The sequence below is a fragment of the Halyomorpha halys genome, unplaced genomic scaffold (assembly GCF_000696795.3).
Source record: "Halyomorpha halys isolate HHAL.00 unplaced genomic scaffold, Hhal_1.1 Scaffold41.1, whole genome shotgun sequence".
NCBI classification, from domain to species: Eukaryota; Metazoa; Arthropoda; class Insecta; order Hemiptera; family Pentatomidae; genus Halyomorpha; species Halyomorpha halys.
This window is the reverse complement of record NW_027115338.1, coordinates 1,485,179-1,503,088: the sequence shown is the minus strand read 5'-3', so window position 1 is coordinate 1,503,088 and position 17,910 is coordinate 1,485,179. Positions and strand designations below refer to the sequence as shown.

The 17,910-nt window shown below is 31.6% G+C and overlaps 1 long non-coding RNA gene across 1 annotated transcript in view; it reads right to left on the bottom strand.

Annotated features, from left to right (window-relative positions):
• LOC136797015 (uncharacterized) overlaps positions 1-17,910 on the bottom strand; it is a 356,578-nt gene that overhangs the window by 325,595 nt on the left and 13,073 nt on the right. The window lies entirely within an intron of this gene.

The window sequence follows — 17,910 nt, the reverse complement described above, 5'->3', positions numbered from 1 at the left end:
TAGTTGGCTGAATCGTCTGTTGAGTTCTTGTCTTTTAAGTCTTGTTCCAGGTGAGTCTATTGTCCAAAATGAATCCGAGGTATCGCACTGTGTCGGATCTGGGTAGAGGAATATTGTTAAGAGTAACAGGTGGACAGAAGCTGCGGCGGAGAGTGAAAGTCACCTGGGTGTATTTCGATTCATTGACTTTTATCCGCCATTGGTGTCATTGTATTTGGAGATTGGATGAGGCTATTACAGGATCGGGATGGGAGGATAGGATAGCTGTATCATCGGAAAATGTTGCAAGGAACGTGTTTGGAGGGACGGGAATGTCAGCAGTGAAGAGGATGTAAAAGACAGGACCCAGGACACTGCCTTGGGGAACTCCTGCCCCATCGAGGCAGATATCGTAGATATTTGAGAACTCAGAACCACTGCGAACTCGAAAGGAACGATCTGAGAGGTAGGACGGAGGGTAAGGTACAAGGTTTGGGGTAATATAGATTTGAGCTTGAAAAGAAATCCGGAATGCCATACCCGGTCAAAAGCTTCTAAACTATTATTAACAAGAATTTATAGATTAATCTTTATATTTAAGTAAATAAAAACCTAAAATAACCCAATGAATAAAACAAAAGTTTAAAAAACATACTCGATCGTCAAGAATAGATCTATATTTATTAAAGCATTAAATAACGTTTGTAACATAGAAAAAAGTAAAATGAACACAAAAATAACAAAGACATCGGAAAATGCGTAATGAACTGTAGATAATATTAACTAATTAAAAATCGAGTAAAACAATGACAACATTGCAATAAAGCTGTCTTTAATGAACCACATAAACTACCACTTCTTGTAAAATGGTATTTTATTGGACTCAATAAAAGAATTTTTATTTTCCTGTAGCCCTTGGAGACCTTGTTTGACTTGCCGCCAATCGATCTCACAACGTCAAAGCCTATTGTGTTCCATTTTGTGGTAATATGCCAACTATTGCGAGCTAATTTCAATTATAAAATTTGATTTCACAAATCAAAGTGGATTTATAATTAATTTAACAATACCACATAAATGCTTACTACTTCAAGCCATCATAATATTGAATCGTGAGAATCTGCATGCAGGAAACTTACCAAGGCATCTTACTTTATACAGTTACGGACTGAATTTACATGAAGTAAATATGATAATCCATTTGCAACTTGGAGAGAACCCCTATCTATTTACCATAGCTTCAACAAACTAAAACAGTAATCGAATAAAAATTAAATTATTTTCCAACTGTGGTCGTTTTACAGCCAATCGAAGTGAATTAACGACCGCCGTCGATCGAACACGACGACGCACACTGGGGCCGAATTGCCAAAAAGCGGAAAAAATTCAATATCTCAAAAACGGATTAACATAGAAACTTGGGACCGGTCTCATTCGACTCAGAAAAAAAACATCATGTTCAACTGTTGAATTGAACTCAATTGAAATTTTGAAGAAAATTAAAGAACCAATGAGGAAATGAGAGCCTATTGGTCAGATAAAAATTCCTGAAACTTTTGGAATAGGTTGAACTCATCAAAACAAGTTGTAACGAGTATTTCGAGAGTATATTTAAATAAAATAATGCTTACAATTGAAAATTCAAGGAAGCTTAAAATACTGGGAAATTTTGTAAATAATAAAACTAGGGATTCAAAATCAAAGGTTGTTCAAATTGAAGGAATTTAGATTAACAAATACTTAGTTGCATCACTGATGTCCAGGTGTTTTTTCTTAGGTTCGGGTCTCTTGTCCGTGATAAAAGAATCCAAAGTCTCAAGTAGCTCGTGGAACACGTTTTCGTTGGTGGATATAGGAAACAGGAGTTTCTGATCCTGAAAAACTTGTAATCCTTATTTCTACTTTCTTATGCCTATTCCGACTGAGGGAGTTGAATTCTGAACTTTTTCAGCACCATGCATCCAAATCTTATGCACCGTGGATGACATGTAGTACTATGAATACTTTTCAATGGCCATTTCTGCTGTTTCTTTTGAGAAGAGTCGGAATTTATCAGGGTCGATCATTGCATCCATTTTTCAAATTTTTTGTTGTAGCCAATGTGAAGTGTATTCCATACACTTGATTCTGGTGTGTAATGGAGAGATAACAAATCGAAAGCATTCACATTAAGAGGTTTTTGTTGCATTTTTGCCAAGTCGTCCATTTCCTTTCTTTGCGATGTTATGATCGGATAGGCAGGTGATTTTTGTTCTAATCTGTAATTTAACACTTCTAGTTTGAAAAGTGACCCCCTACATCTCGGAGGAAGCCGAAACTTTTTTGTAATCATAGCTGTTCTCAATGCTTATTTAAAATTCGTAACTTATAACGTTGTAAAGCGCTTTAATTTTTTTTTGTCTAGTTTGACTAATGTATAGCTTAGCTGACCATCGAAGAGCAGGAAAAATTTTTATAATTTTTCTCTCGCTTTTTTACAATTATATATCACTCATTTAGAGTAGTGTGTGATTTGGTCAAACTTATTCTGAAAGTGGGCCTAAATTAATGAGAATACCCTTGAAACAGGGAAAAAAATTATGCTGTTCCTAGATTCTGTAGCTTGTATTGTGCGAAAATTACAAACTAGATAATCGGAATCAGCGCTTTCGAAAATCGAATTTTTTCCGCTCTGGCACCACTTTGCGACGCTCTAAACCAGAAGTCGCATTGGAGGACGTATTTTTATTAGCCTGTAATAAATAATGTTAATATTTTTATACCAATTGTGTTTTCTTATCAATGTAATTTATGATAGATATGTAAGATAGACCTCATCCTTTTCCTTGTTCTTCATATCAATTAATAGATATACTAAATTTAAAGCTTTATCACACCATTTCCTGTGGAGAGCCACGCTTTCGCACAAATTCTCATATTCATTGAATTTACGCATTGAATTCAAATTGTCATAGCTTTATCGACAGAGTCTTGGCAAAATGGTGGGTTTCAATTACAGATTTTATTGATGCAATGAAATGATAATACCATTTTTTTTTTAGTTCTATTTTTATAGAGTATTGAGAATTTCAAAATTAAATTTGGTAAGTCTAAGTTATGGTTCGTTATTATTTCCAAAGAAAAGAGCTATTTTTTTTAAGTATCAGAACAAGAGAAAATCTAACGTTAAAATGATTCCATATTGGATATTTTTCCGATTCGTTGCTTCTTCTAAGCATAAACAACTAAAAACGCTAAAATATTTTGAGGTTTGATGATCATTTCCGCTATTGGAAAATAAAAAAAAACTCAAGGCTTTCATGAATTACTAAAAACTTACCATTTAACTTTTTTCCCGAATTCAACAATCCGGATAGAAAACGAAAAATCACACAAATCAAACCCAACATAGTACAGCTCAGACTAACATCTAAAAAAATATAATCAAATACAGATCGTACATCATTCCAAGACTGTTAATTCTATACTCACATTAGAGACATCAAGTTTTTATCTTTTTTTAATATTTTATGTCTTATAATAATATTAAAACAATCATTTTGGTTTCTTAATTTTGCGTTTTTCTCCTTTTAATTATGAGAAAACAAATATGAGGAAAATATTCATTAATGAAAACCTGCAGCAGACTTAGAGTCATTAATAATTCCTATCTTTTGAGCCATTGTCATTTACAAGGCTAACTATATAGAATAGCCAGGACAGACCTTTGAGATTAATATTGGTCAGACTCCAATTAGTGAATATATCCATCTGCTCCCTACCATTTAATAGCCTATTTAATATAATACCGTATTCATGACAACTACCGCAAAGGAAATAAGGTACAGGTAGAATGCAGACAATTCTGGACCGTTATTAAACATAATCGTTAGTCTGTTATTAGAAATGAACTTGTGATACCCAAAATATTAATAGACCAGGAGGGACATCATTTTTTGAAATAAATCCTGAATAGACATTTTTAAAGTGATAATAATAATGAAATTAGTAGAAACAAGTTTATATATGTTAGATCAAATTTATAAGAAGCAGAATTAGGGAAAAAATTCATAAAGGTATCGAACTTTTTTTTTTCAATTAAACCAGACACAGGGCTTATAAATAGACAAAAAAAGGAAGAAAGAACTTTAAATTGTTGAAATTGGTCAAAAACTTTACACGAAAAAGAATTTAAAATTGGATAATATGGTCGATTCTTTACAAGACTAGCAATAGACGTAAGACTTGTTTCAGGGCGTAAATAGTTTATTTACACATAGATTTATCAAGAGGTCAAGTTAATCCTATACGCTTGTAAATGTGTTCTTCTGAAAAATAAAAATTTAAATAAACTAGTTCGGTATAGATTAATCAAGAAGTGCTTTCGGTCATAAATGGATCGAAGTTTTGAACATAATCGATTTTTTTTGGCTGATTTAAAAGAAATAATCGATAGCAAATATGCTTTCACAGAAGAATATTGACTCTTGGTTGGAGGTGAAATATCTTATATTAACAAACATAATATAATTGTAAAAGTCACCACTTTGTCAATTACAATGTTGTATGTACCGTGTACAATGTACCGTTCTCCTCTGCTACAGAAATCTATCTTTTAAATTTTCTAGTTACAAACTTTTTATAGGGAATCCATCGATTGCCTAAAACTTCTACTAGATAAAAAAAAAATACTCTTTCCCTACTGGTGAATATGAAATTTAAGTTTAACATGGTAATTCGTGACGATTTCTTCTGAGTAGAAATATAGTTTTTTCCTTACTTTTATGTTGAAAATATCTACTTTGGGCTTGCTGCAAAAAAATAATTCCGCACCGTACCTCAAATGCATGCTTTATTTAAGGTATCGTTCAAATGCACACATCAGATTTTACAATTAATTTCTTCATTGAAATGTCAAAGTTGCATATTTTACCTTCGATAGGCCTACCAAGTTTGAAGACAGTCACAATAAGTTACAAAAATAATTAAAAAATTTATACAAGTACATGTTTTTTTTTTACATGAAAAAATATAGGCCCAGTAGTGTATGACCAAAGATACGATAAAAAAATACAAAGTATACAAAAATTGCATACAACACATCTTTGGCTGGTGATCAAATCCGCTCGATGTTAGCCATTACCGTTTTGCCACAAAATACCTTCAGAAATAAATCTTATTGATTTTAAAGTTTGGTCTGCAATTTCGATTATTTGATCAGTTTATTCATTAAAAATTTTACTATTTATAATTTTCCCTTTGGCTACAGGTTAAAATTTATACGTTAAATGCACAAATTTAAGGTATCGTTCAAATGCACAAATTAGATTTTATAATCACTCTGTTCACTGAAATGTCAAAGAGTTCTCTGATGAGTGCTTATGCTCGATGAAGCACATAATGAGGGCCGGAGAAGCGATGAAAATCAAAATAATCTTAGGAAAGATGATATCATCTTTAATCCATCTAAAATAGTCTCGCAGTGAAAACTAAGTCTGCTGATCAGTTTTCACAAGGAGACTAATGAGAATGGAAGAGGGCTCGTTAACTACGCTCCCAACAAGATTTTGGTAATAAGAAGAAAGTTCATTTCCGGAAATAATGAAATGAATGAGCTGAAGCCTAGGATTGAAAACATACTTCCAGAGATAATCGCGGTTTGAAGATAAATGCGCTCTATCGTCCAAGAGGTATAATGCAGAGTATCGTAGCATAATTTATAAATATATACAAGATGAGTTACCGAGAAATATTATAATAAAAAAGACGTATGAGAACCGAAAACACAGGAGAAAGAAAAGAGCTTGAAATAGACAGCAGAACTAAGAACTTGCAGATTTCAGAATCTTGAATAAAATTAGATGCTTCAGAAGAGTAAACAGTAGTAGCGCCCTATTCAATCCGAAAACCAGATTCTACAGAAGTAAAGGCGGATCTAATCTTACTGTGATATATTAGATAGATGAATACGGTGTAATTTATCACTAATGCAAAACTAAATTTATCAATTAGATTGGTAGTTTATTGGTACTTGTCTTTTATATATATATTTATTGGTATTTTATCATAGGTTGGTATTCAATTTAATTTAGAAGGTAAAAACATATATATATTTGGGTGTGGTGTTTTTCGTAAGCCAAAGAGCGGGAAAAAATAAGTTGGGCCAGATAGAAAATGTTTCTCTCTTGGAAGATAAAGACGTTGACCCTCGAAGCTGTAAGAACATAACATATCGGCAAAAATTCTAAAGGAAAGAATTTCCACATAATCCTAATAAATTATATGGTAATATATTATTTTACCATAAGTATAGGGTAACTAATCATTTTCATAAGGATCGAAGAGAGGATTCCAGAATAATACAAGAACCATATCATCTGCTCTCTAAACAAGAAGGGGAATATTCCTTATAGCAGGATCTAATTTTCGGGAAGGCAATTTAACAGTTGAGCAAAAATTCAGCCCCAGAACGATTTATTATTTGAATATAGAATACATGATCTGCTTAATGGTTATAAATTCGCCTAATAGGCCAAAGAGGTCGGATCATCGTGGTGCTCAACAAGGACTTGTGAACCCATCCAAGCTTATCAGGTTACTAATGAAGACCCTGGATGATGTCAAATGTTCCGTCAAAATTCAGACAGAGATTTCCAGGGTGATCTTCTCAAACGAAAGGCTTAAGCAAGGAGACTATACTATTTCCCTCAGGCCTTCTGGCATCTAATGCAGTACAACGATATTTACCTAGCTATTGCAAGAAATATGTACAAGAAAAAGCTTATCATGACCTTATGCGAACAAGACTTGATATTTTCTTAGAAAATAACCAACATACAGACAAGTATTAATATATAGCCAAAAATTGAACTATTGCCGAACATTAACTAATTACCTTACAAGATCACTTTTCAATTATTGTGTCTCAAAAATATATATCATTTAGAAACAAGAAATAAATTATCAACAAAAAATCTAAATACTAAAATAAAATAAATTCAAACATAAACTTCTCAATTAGTGTGAAAGGACAATGTCTGAAAGCAAAGAGTAACTAAAATTCAGGTGAGAATTTTTGGTGTTGGTCCAAAATGTTTTTTCTATCATATAATAGCGCAAATGGATTGGAAAATGGAAAATAAAATTAGAAGGGAATTAATTAAAATCGTGATCAGTGTGAAAACTCGATATTTTTCGGGTCCTATGTGGCCTTGCATATTTAAATTTGCTTCTTCACACAAGGATTCTTCTAGTAAAATCTCATTTCATATTGCTTCTCCACAATGGATTAATATTTCCTGAATGGAAAGAAGCATTGAAAGAGGCATTTTAAGCCATCCATATTTATTTACATTAATCCTATCTCTATATTGGGTTCTCATCAAATGTCTCCAAGTACTTCAGTTGACATGAACTATCAATATAAAAAAGAACATACACTCTACTACTATTTTATTTAACAATGAAGTCAGTTATTTTCAATAGACAGATAGATCTCGTTTCCGAATTAATTATTCAGAGAGAAGATCCTAAGAGCCACCTGGAATTTAAACCGTCCCGCCATGATTCATAAGCTGATATGGTACCAATTATCCACAGAATATAACCTAAAAAGATACCATGCAAAAATAACAGAACATCTAAGAAAAAGGATCGTTATAGAAGACATTTATACTCTCTGCTTTTATTTATGGGTCCAAGACGTGGTGGCTAATGCAAATAGAAGAACGTTTCAAGACTATCTTGTCTGAATTATGACTTTAATACCAATATTTTACTGGAAAGTCTTGAGGGCGGCATCTGCCAGCGTTTAGTGGTTTCACCAAATGCCCTTAGTAGGAGACAGAAACCTATTTAATCATACATTAGTATAATCAAATTATGTTATATTTGAATGTCATTCAACTTGTCTAATCAATATTTTTTTTTCAAGAAGTTTGAACCATTGAAGTTTTATGACGGTAATTATTTTTGTAGGGTTATTTACCATAATCATAGTCAATTGAGGTGCTAGTTGCAAGAAGGATCAATAAACCACATAAGTATTTTGAGATACTCATATTCAAACATAAAAACTTTTCAACAAGACAACGCTTTTAAAGACAACATTGATTGGACATGGGATTCATTAAAAAAATTAACAGTTTTGGGTTATTGGCTCTTCTTCCACCCACTTTTTATATTGTTCTTGGCTAGCCATCATTCAAGATTACAATTATCTGTCTCAGGCCTAATGGCAGAAGAACATTCACAGTCAGGGAAATCGCTATGACAATTTATTGGAAAGGAGAGTGCAAAATCTAAAATTTACTAACTTGACCCGATTTCTCAATATATAAGGGTTTGGTGGGTATTCCTTAAATTGCCTTTTCCTCTGAAAATGTGAAAATTTACCTCTCTAAAGATATTAATAATTTTGATTATAATAACTTCTTTGAGTAATGGTTTCTAGAATATTCGAGATATTGAATGATTTCGAGATATGAAGTAGGTTTTGAAATCACATTTTTTCAACATTTTGTGTTATCGAATAATTAGAGGAGGAGAATAAAGTCTAAGTACATCGCAGTTTGGAGTAGGTTCTAATTGTGCGCCCCGAAGCCGAAGGATAGAGGTGAATTCTGCCCTTGCTGCCATTACCACCACATTACCACCGCTGCCCACATAGCTTAATCCACTGAATAAAGGTATGTTCGCGATGTTATGCTTCCAAATAATATTGCAAGCCCTGTGATTTTACAAAATCTTCCTAAAAGTCAAATAGTCTGCACACACAAACACAAACAATATACATCTTCATTCCTCCAAAAGTTTTTGAATTTAGACTGGATTTTTACTGGATGATAAGGTTAGTTAATTTTGGATTCAATTTTCTAAAACTATTTAAACACATTTTCAACCTCATTTATACTAGTCCTTACCAACTTTCAGTTGTGGTACACAACTGAAAATTGGCAAACATATAACTTTTAGCCTGTAACCGAAAAGGAAATTCCAATAAGTAAAATTTTTAATGACTGAATTTTACGGTCCAAAATTAATTACGGGTGTCTGACCTACGGTTCGGCAAGCAAAAGAACGCTGCATCCAACTCAAAATGCTTTCAGCTCAAGCCCATTGAGTAGTTTACACGTTGAAGCATTAGAAATACCTTTATTAGTAAAAAAGAAAAATTCTTGCTCTTAAAAATTAATCAAAAATTATATTCATAAATTAATTATTTTTCCTCTTCATTCGGTAATCAAGCCTTTCCTTATAATGCACCACATAATACTCCTATTTCTTTCCCTAACAGTTACTAAAAATATATAACATACTTATAGTTAAAGTGACGCCTCAACAAGATAGGTTACAAACTGCCTCATGGTTTCCCATCTAAACCTTATTCTCTTTGCTTCTATTTGCCTACTTCATGCATTCAATTTATAACACAATTAAAATTCATTTGATCACCCAATCCACAGTGATTTGCCAACAGTTTCGCAGGTAGAGAGCAGGATTTCTCTTCCAGATTATCTCTTGCGATCAGAGAGTGTATGTAGATCTAACCACAACAAAGCTAATCAACAGGGCCTGTTTGTCGCGATCTTTAAATGGGTTTAGATGTCTTTCGCTATTGTTTCAGGATTAAAAAGAACAGCAGGGTCCCAGACAAAAGTGTGTCATATAACAGTGAAAAGTGAAAAATATTTTATCGCACGAGAAAACCATTGCCTGCCAGATAAATAAGATAACCTGACCTGATTGATATTTGCTATCGGCACACTACGTGAAAGTTTATAATTGTGCAACTGATTTATTTCCAGGACAAGCTTGAGACTCGGGACGTATGAAAACATATGTTTCACATCCATATATGGAATCAACAGGACATTGAATTTGTTTAGATGGGAATTTGTTAAATAAAATAAAAATTTATTTAAACAGAATAAGAAATTCAGAGCAATAGAAATCTTTAAATTCCTAAAATTAAAATCTTAAATCTTTCCTAAAAACGTTCAGGGAAACTTAACTGTAAGAGGACTCACAAATCTCGTGGAATTATACCTATCAGGACAAAAAGCTTCGTTCATGGAATAATAGGATTTTGATATTTGAGAGGTATCTATTGGCTCAGAATATAATTATTGGTATTATTCACCGCCACGTACATCGAACCAGAGCTTGTGGGTAAAATATTTTATTTTTTAGGATAAATATTCCATATCTTGCAATAGTACATTTTAGGTTTGTTCCAGCTACCACTTATAAATGTCAACAAACGGGCAGGAGCCTATTCAGTACGGTTTTCCATTTTAAAACCTGCACTTTGCATGTGTGTGCCAGTCAAAATAATTAATAATAAAAATAAAAATAATAAATAAAAGAATTGGTGGAACAAGCTTTTTTTTTAATATTTAAATATAAATCAGGTGTAGATTTTATTCAGTAATTCTATTTGTCTATCATTTTTTTGTTTAAGATTTAGTAATAATAAAACATTGAGGTAAATTAGAACGATTAAGAATAATATATAAAGAAATATAAAGTAATTTAAATTAAAAAATCTCTACCAACAGCACAGTACAAGCTATATGAATATATTCATCAACTAGGACAAAATTTCTACATTTTGTAAATATTTATAATTTTAACTTGAGCACTTTTCCTATATTCTGGGCCTAATATGTTATTTATTTCTGAAAGAAGTTTAATAATATCGATTTATTAATTAAAATGTAGTCCTTTATTTCATATTTTCAAATATCATGAAAAATATCACGCGCATACAAAAAATATATATCTTAAGCACCGTCCAAACCTTAACTACGAACAAATATTCGTCGAAAATGGAGAAGGCAGTACATCACGCACTCGGGGATTAACTTAGAGCTATTATTATGATAAATCTTCAACAATTAATATACTATACTATATTCTAATATCTATGATGCTACCCTAAAATAGCAACTCGACTCTTACTGGTCAAGTTAGGAACACTGGAAGTAAGGCTTCAGAAGCCAATTCTACCGAATGTCGGCATTCGTTTAAGATTTTCATATGTAACACATTGTTTTTAAATTTGTTTGGTAATTTCCATGGAGTTAAAAACTTTTACTAGAATATCCCACTCTCCTTTCTGGACCTTCATAAATGGCGTTGGTTTCCCTAACTACTGTTCAATGAATCTACAAAGTTAGGATCTATAATTTTGTTTCTATAAATTGCTATTATTCTGTACATTTATTTTACAATAAAATGTTGTAAAATATTGTAAAAGCTCGTTGATTCGCGCAACATTCCAAAAAACCCTTCAAATTTAGCTAACACTTGGAGAATTATAGCTTCATATCAATTATGGTCTTATTTTAGATATTTTTAAAATAAGACTATAATTGATAAATAATAAATAGCACAAAATGAAGTTTTTTTTTACACGTTTAAGCAAATGAGAAAAAAACAATCAAAAGCCAAAAAAAAAAAAAAATACCAAAAGAAAAAAGCCTTCAAACCATCAAATCATTTAAGATTTAGATAAAGTTTTATTTAATTCCACAAAAATAAATCCAAAGAACAATGGTTGTATAACTGTTAAATTGCGAAGCCGGGGCACATCCTAGGCAGAGATATTCATTATTCCATGCCTCTAAGCCTCCTTAGTATTCCACTTGCATAAAACAGCACTTGCCGGCTGTGCGTGACGGCTACCTGAGAAGGTGATGTTCACCCCTACCTCGAAGGATGAAACTGATATGAGAGAAAGGAAACGATTGCAATTTCGAAAAAAAAAAATAACACTTATCATTAATCGATTTATTTCAAAAATAAGTACCCGCAGTAGAATGGGTTTAATATAAAAACGACATATGGTGTAAAGAATTTGTATGCAAGAATTTTAAAATTAATTTTACTTTTTCTGGTAGATTTTACCCTTTTGTAATCTCTTTAATTTATTTTAACATCAGAACAACGTTTCGGACAGTTTCCCCACTATGCAATTCATTATGCACTAAAAAAAATCACGATCAGCCGTTTTTAAAAAAATTACAGTGAATAAGTTAAAATGAATTTTCAGTTACTTACATATAGTTTATTATACGTAAAACTTATTTAAAAATATATATCTAATTTCAAATTTAATTTGAGGAGATGAGCGGGGGTGCGGTCAGCAAAGAATACAGAAATTCACGAAACTAATTGATATGTGGCGACGTTATGACGTGAATTTTAGGCCTTCACTAAACAAATAACAAACAAAACGCGATAACAACCTTCATTCAGAGACGAAATATAAAGAAAATAATAATAAACAAGCTTGAAAAAATGCATCCCAATAAATTAGGTACCAAATTTTATTTGTATATTTTTTGCTGACCACACTCCAACCATTGACCCCAGATTAATATGAGCAGAAATATTAAATACGGTAAATTATCTACATCTCATTAAAATTTAATTTTTTTTTTTTTATTTGGTCAAACTGTTTTGTATTCTTATTTTTTCCATACCTTAAATTAAATGATAGGCATATGTTGTCCAACATTAGAACATTTCTTACTGGATAAAGGACAAACTACCCGAAATGTTATTCGGATGTTAAAATAAATTAAAGAAGCAATAAATGAATAATTTCTTCCATAAAAGGAGACAAATAATGCAAACCCTTTTGAGTTGTTAAGTTAAAACTTGAATTGACAGTTAAACATTAATTTTTCGGCGGTCCCGAAGAATGAATCTTGACACTCCCACCTTGGTTAGTACGCAGCGGCAACCAAGGTAGCCGTCAGTGGTTGCCTCACACCCTCCCCCCACCAAATACCAATACCAGTATTACCAGTTTTAAGTAAGGATTAATATTTTATTATAAAATTTAAAATATTGTAAACACTTAATGGCTAACTACTGGCACTAATCTTCCATTTCATTTAACAATATTAATGAACATCAATTTCATATAAAGTGCAAAAATATCCAATATTCTGAAATATACAATGATAAGAATATCCAAAATAGCCTATGAACTGATTGACTGTGTCTAAAGAGTTTGAAGAAAATATTACCATAAATTCTATACATCTGCTCTCACTTCGCTATCACTTCACTGATTGGTGAACAACTTAACAACAATGTCAAGTTTTATTTAATTTATTTTGTAACAATTATTATTATTATCATAATTTTCTTATCATTTTACACGATTTTTATAGGTTACGTTTGTTTTCTTAATTTGTAGACAAATATTGATCTGACCCATCCTTTTAACTTTACCCAGCTTGTTAATAACAAGAAATGAATCATGAAATTCCCTTATCTATTAAATAATCCATTGCGAAACTAAGGGTAGATCTTCTGTCCAGAATATGGAACTTCAAATATAGTCCATTCGTTCTGCTTATCGCTAGACAATTTAGCTTTAACATTCTTATCTATGGCATTTAAATAATTCAAAAATATGCTCTCATAGTCTAGTTGTTGCTTACATTTAGCGATATAAATATTATATAATAAAGAGAAGTATTACGATCGTGAAAATTCAAAGGCGTGGCCTCGAATTTATTGGGCGACATGATCACTTATCAAACATCATAAATAATTATTCAGAACATGAAATTTATAAAAATCATCAATATTATTATATATTTTAGAGGATATTTAAAGAACTTTATGAACACTACGTTAATATTATGTTGGTAACAATGTGAACCGACTTGAGACAGATTACCTTCCTTATCTTTCATATAGTTCATCATTTTTAATATGTTTATTTAATTGAATATCGTGTTTACTTGTATATATAGCGTGGTTACTTGTTATGTTGTTCAATAAATAACTTAGTAAAGTCTTATATTTTTCGATTTTATTAAAAATGCAACAGCGGTGACACCGACGTGATACTTACAGGAGTACGCGTGAACTAGATCATGAACGAGAGCTGGATGCGTAATGGGAAGGTAGAGTGTTTGAAAGGAATTGAACCTCGTGTCTTAATGCTGAGAGTTCAGCATAGAGTGAATCGTTTTTGTCTGTATTATCTTCAGATATCATGTTTTATTTCAGTTACATCATTCTATTTTAAAAGTCACAACTTTTGCTACTCCCGATGACATAATGACCGCAGCTGATAAAATATTAGCTGTAGTTCCAACAAAACCTATATCTTCAGTAAATGGTATAGATACAAACGGCATTAAGACACGAGGTTCAATTCCTTTCAAACACTCTACCTTCACGTTATGCATCCAGCTACCGTTCATGATCTACTAGTTCACGCGTACACCTTTATCACATCGGGGTCACCACAATTGCAGTTTTAATAAATTCGAAAAATATAATCCTTAATGAGTTGTTTATTGAGCACAATAACAAGTAAGCACACTATATACAAGTAAACACAATATAAAAATAAATAAACATAGTAAAAATCACAACTATACTTCAACACGTTATGCTACCGGCTACCGTTCATCCAAGTCATCAAAAATTCGACGGACGGTGCTGGTATCACCGCAATTACGGTAAACGAGCGATAAAATGTGTGCTCCCTCCCTTGTTCTTACAATAAACTAAGAAAAAAAAATAGAAGTCTTTAGAACTAAATTGTACATTAAACACTATACAAGTAACCACAATACACAAGTAAATAAAATGTGAAATATGAAAGTAATTTGGACACATTTGGAGAAACTTCAAACGAGTAAAGTTTATTGAAATGGAATAAAATTTGGATTATGAATGCTATTATTTATTTGCAGATTGCAACTACTAGTTAAATGGTACTGATATGAGAAGTATAATAAATATGGCTTGGCAATCATTAGAATTACTCATTATATCTCATATTTAATAAGAAAGTCCAGGAATTGGACAGATTTCTGTTGAACTTATTTGATGAGTATAATTGAATGGCTTGGAGTTAGATGTGACAAGCTAAAAATTATATTTACAATGGAAATTTAAAACAAATTAATTTAAATTAGAGCAATTGAACGTACCAACATTAGGAAATACTGGTGAATTATACAATGCAAGTATTTCAAAAGTTGTCGGTCTAAAAAAATTGGTTATTTTTTTTATATCAATTCTAATATTAAAAATACCAAATATGTTTTATGATAGTCCATAAAGTACCAAAAGTAAAACACGAATAATAAGAAAATACCATATATATTATTAAGTTACTTATTAATATACTAGTAAAATCGAGAGAAGCATGACTTTCTTGAACAATTTACAATAGGACGATTCATTAAATCTTACTACTATCACAATCTCCAGCAGACAATTGGAAAAACTGCCAACGTATCAAGAAAAAAACAGACAGTAGGAAATGACGTGGTACAACAAAAGGAACACAAGACAATTCAAGAGCAGTTCATTTCCTATGGATCTTAGTGACCTGCATTGGACATAAGCTCAACGTTAAAATTTTATTAACTACTGACATACGGCATTAACTATATTAGAATGATCAGAACACGCTTTTTAAAATAATGGGAAACACAGGTTTTTGAATTAATAATATATAAAATATTGAAAAACCTATGAGTAATTCTTCACAATCACCGGGTTTTTTGAAAATAGTTAATAAAAGTTTCTTTTGAATCATCTGATCTGTGCAAGATTCTAAAATTTTAAACGAATTTGTTAAATTTAAAACATAATGTTCATTATGAGCTTATTAGCAATCCAGTCCCTAATTTGCAATCGTAACAAATAGCCTACAGGAAATGTACGTTAGTAGAATTTTGTATAGAAAAATAAACAAAAACAAGTTTACATAATATTGGTTTAATATTATTATAAACTCAATTCCGTTCGTTTCATAGAGGTTCTTTTTAGTAAAATCGACTTTGAGTTATTCACTTCTATTTTCCATTAAAAGATCGAAATTTGTTTACTGGCTATAGCTGTATTTAATTTTATGATGGATTCATCATTATAATTTCCTGTTGTATCATTGGCAAAGGTAGCTATGACATCTTTTGCAGCCTGCGGTATACCAGCGGTATACAGCAGGAAGAATATGTGAGCTAACACACTTCCCTGCAGTACACTGACATATTTCATGGAGCCCAGAATAAGAATTTTCTTGTCTAATTTTTAAGTATCTCTCAGATAAATAAGGCTCTATGTTCTGGGAAAGTTTTATTAAACTTATAGATAAGCCCTTCGTGCTTAGCTTTGTACAAAACGAACGCCGATGTACTTGATCAATGGCTGAATGACACTAGAAATACAACAAAAATTGAAAGTTTTGCGGGAACAAGACAAGTACGTTTTCAGGAGGAAAAACTTATCTATTTATACTGTTCCAGGAAAATGTCAAATTTGGTTGTTGTTTTTTTTTGCACTCCTTTACTCTACTATTGTAATATAAAAGAACATACGAAGAAAAGCCAATTACATACATAACTGGTAGTTGAAAAATGCTAATAAGATAATATAGACAGATAATATATAACTTAAAATTAATGAATTCTAATCGAATAGTTGTTGTCTATGTAATTTGCTACTTAGTTAGTCAATTGTTACCCAACTCACTCTCTTAATACTTTAACAAAACGTTTTCACTCTGTGATTTTTTTCATAGCCCATTGGCTGTATATACCAACCATTATAATAAATTTTAAAGATAAACTATAGTTCTAGATGATCGCCCTTGAATGTACCATAATGCAATATTCGACAAAAAATTATACATACACAAATATTTATACTACAGAAATTCATTTTAAATAGGATTTTTTTCCAAGTAAGCAATTATGAATAAACTGAAAGTAGAAATCTTTTTGATAATACTGCTGATTTTTTTTTAAAGCAATTATTTCATTATATTTACATCAAAATAATAAGATAAAGAAGAAGCCAGAAGAATGAGGTTGATACGTCTCTAGAGACCGGCAATCGGACTGCTGTCTCCCATGAAGGAGTTGGACGGCTGGAGTTATTGGATGAGGGCATAACCCCACTTCATCGAACGAAACGCCCCTCGAGAAATCAAAAATTATGACAGAGGCAAAAATAATTTCAGAAACTAATTTTCAACCGTGTTTTTGTCTTCTTACTTATATTTGTAATATATATTATCTTGCGTGTGGGTAAGTATTGGTAAGGGAATCTGCATGCCCCTGTGTGTGTAGGTATTAGTTAACATCCGAGGTAGTGAATAGTTAGTGTTATTTCAAAGTGATTCAACAAAGTATCAGTGATCAAATTTACAAGATTATTTGAGATCACTAATAGGACAGTAGTTTTAATGTTTTATTCTGATTTGTTTTCTAATTACTGCATTGTAATAACTGCTTTCATCCCTTGAAAAAAAAATTAATAAAAAGCAAAATTATTAATATTAAACAAACAATAATAACCATTCCAAACTAATAACACTATGATTGAAGCAGTTATCCACTTTTAAAATATTTTGGAAGAAAAAACCTAGGGAAAAATAGAAAACTGGGTCAAAGATATTTTTATTGGCTTTGGTTGCAACTAGGTACTCCTATAGTTGTATACCGAAACATGTTTAGCTTTAGGTGGTAAAATGCCGGTACTTGGATATGCTGTTGATTTGGTATTATTAGGTGAGGACAAGGAAACTATAGAACTCCATGAATAAACTCCAATAAGGAACTAGATCTCGAAATAAACAAGGATAAAACAAAATATATGGTTAGCAGTAGAAACGGGAGCAATGTCGGTGATATAGATAGCGGAGGAAACATTTTTGAACAGGTAGATAGGTTTAAGTAATTTCGGTTCAACGGTAACTAAAAAAAAAAGAAATTGATGAGGAAATGAAAGCGAGATTAAAGGCGGGAAATGCTTGTTATTTTTCAATCTCAAAATTGCCTGGCTCCCACCTTCTGTCCCAAAACTTGAATGTTAGAATTTACAAAACTATTATCTTTCCTACTATTCTAAAACGTGATCTCATACACTATGGGAAGAACAGCGCCTTAAGGTTTTTTTTTT